General features: G+C 46.0%; 1 pseudogene; it reads right to left on the bottom strand.

Moving 5' to 3' along the window:
• Positions 1 to 956: 956 nt before the first annotated feature.
• Positions 957 to 1,871, bottom strand: LOC121446459 (annotated as a pseudogene).
• Between the last annotated feature and the right edge of the window lie 663 nt (positions 1,872 to 2,534).

Genomic DNA, 2,534 nt, shown 5'->3' with positions numbered 1-2,534 from the left:
TTGAAGGTTTGGTCCTTTCATGGTGTCCCAAATGTCTTAAATGTTCCATTCTTGTGTTGTTAGTTTTTTTTTTTTAATTTTCTTTGACTGAATGATCTAATTCTTCTACCTTATCTTCAAGCCCTGATACTGTCTTCACATGACCCATCCTGTTGGTGAGGCCTTCCATTGAGTGTTATATTTGAGCCATCGAGTTTGTATGCATCTAAGGTGTAGTACATGTGAGTGTCTGTCTGTGCTTATTTATCAGTGTGGGTGTAGGCGTGTGTATGACATGGTGTGCATGTGGAGGGCAGCCGGTAGCCTCCAGCTGGCAGTGCTCTGCTTTCTGCCTCGTTTGAGTCAAGGTCTCTTTGCTGCTGTGTGGGCCAGGCTAGCAGGCCTGAGAGCTTGCATAGACTCTCCCTGCTCTGCTTCCCATCTCCCAGTAGTGCATGTTGGGATTGCAGACACATGCCCTCCTGCATCCTGTCTTTGCATGAGTTCTGGGGTTCCAAACGAGTTTCCACACAAATGCTTTTACTCTCTTACCCATCTTCCTATCCCTCCCTCCACCACTGAGTTTTTAATTTCAAGGTTAGGTTTCCTTCAGTGTTTCTGTTTTGCTCTATTTTACATCAGTTGTCTTCCGATTTCATTCAGTTCTTCATCTTTTCCTGGAATTCACTGAGGACGTTATTCCTATCAGTTAAATTCATTTAGGTGTTTATTCATGTCCTCTTTGAATTCTCTGAACATATTTACAATTCTTTCCATTGTCTTTCTTGCTTCCTTCCTTCTTCCCTTCCTTTTTTTAATCTACCAGCAGCACGTAAAACTGCACAGGGAGTCATAGCTCCCAGAGGTTCCCTCCAGGTCAAAGGAAGTTCCAGAAATATCTAGGGTTGCTGGTTCCTTGCCTGTGAGAACAGGGGAAAGTAGAGGGGAAAGCAGGCGTCCTCCTCTCACTCATAGGTTCAGTTCTGTGCACAGCTTTTGTAATCCCCCAGCTCCTCAGGCCGAACCCACAGGCTGACCTCCTTCTCTGCTTTCTCTACAAAAGTCCTGCTCTGAATGATTTTCCTCCCAACATGGATGCAAAAATCTCCCCAGATGGTCCCAGGCTCAGAGTCTGTGGGGTTGGTCTCTCTGAGCACCAGGCGACCTGTCTTCACAACATTCAGTCCCTCCAGACATAGCAACCATTCAGGTCAGTGTGGTGCTCCTTGAGAAGGTCCTCTGAAGCATGCATAAATTCCAGACCAACAAGGTAGAATCCTGTAGCACAGATAAAAATAAAAAAAAAAACCAACCCAGAGACAGATATGGGGGTCAACCTGAAGATCAGAAAAGCAAAGCAGCCAAGCCATTAGAGAGCTCTTACCTCTAAGAAATCCTCAGACTGAAAAAGAGAGAGTTCCTGTTTTATCCCATCTTATATTCCTCTCCAGAGCTGGGATTAAAGGTGTGTGACTCCCTAGTACTGGAATTAAAGGTGTGAGCCACTACCACATAGATCTGTTTCTGCATTGATCTTGTGTAGCCCAGGGTGGCCTTGAATTCACAGAGATCCATCTGCCTCTGTCTCCCAAATCCTGGGATTAAAGGTGTGTGCCATCATTGCCTGACCTCTAGTGGCTTAGTTTTACCTTGTGGTCTTCAGGCAAGCTTTATTTATAAAACATAAATAAAAGATCATTATAGTTCCCCTTTTTGTCTAAAAATTTTAAAAAGGCTATAACTAATATAAGAAAAGCTATATACAATAAATACAGGCAATAAATACATCAACAGAATCACTTCTGTTCAAAATGCTTGATGATCTCTCCCATCAGCCCCCGCTGGACCCCATGAGGCTTGATGGCAGTGAACGTGCACTCACTGTTTGCCATGGTCCCACTTTCAGAAGCCAGGTCTTTAACTCAGGCTGGAACTCAAATTCTCTGGAACTTTATCTATGCTGTTCTAATTGTTGACCATTACCATGGGTACTATGGGATGCTTAAAGTTCAGTCTTGGGGTTCCATATATTGCCTCTTGATTGGGGTAGCTGAGGTAGTGCCAGCTCAGCTAGGGGCAGCTGTGTTTCTGATCGCGTATCTGATATCTGTCAGAGAGTTGTATTGTCAGGGTTGCCAGGGATGTGGGCTCTGATCTGAGACATAGGCCGGCAGGTGCTGTAAGTGGGTACCTAAAACCTGGGATTTGGAATGTGGTGTAGTGGTGGCCTCGGACCTGAGGAAAGAGGCAGATGCACCATGTGGATTAGGAGACTACAAAACTGAGGAATTGGAGGGCGGGGATAAGACTCTGGAGGTTGAGGAGTCAGGGTTGGGGGCAGAGGATGTGTGGGCCCTGAGATGCTGGGTGACAGGGGTCATGTAGATCCTATAATATTGGAGGTTAGCGTGCTGGAGGGCAGGAAGATGGGACCTTTGACCTGGGTGCAAATTCTGCTCAGGTCCTGAGGTCCTGGTGAGTGAGCTGCACATGGTCTCTATGCATTTGGGGCTAGTGTACCAAAGGGAGGGAAATGTGATCTCCGATCTGGGGCG

Source organism: Microtus oregoni, unplaced genomic scaffold (assembly GCF_018167655.1).
Source record: "Microtus oregoni isolate MIOR12 unplaced genomic scaffold, Mior012 000003F_ref0000135, whole genome shotgun sequence".
Lineage (NCBI taxonomy): Eukaryota > Metazoa > Chordata > Mammalia > Rodentia > Cricetidae > Microtus > Microtus oregoni.
The sequence above is the reverse complement of the archived record's forward strand: the minus strand, read 5'-3'. Positions and strand labels throughout refer to the sequence as shown.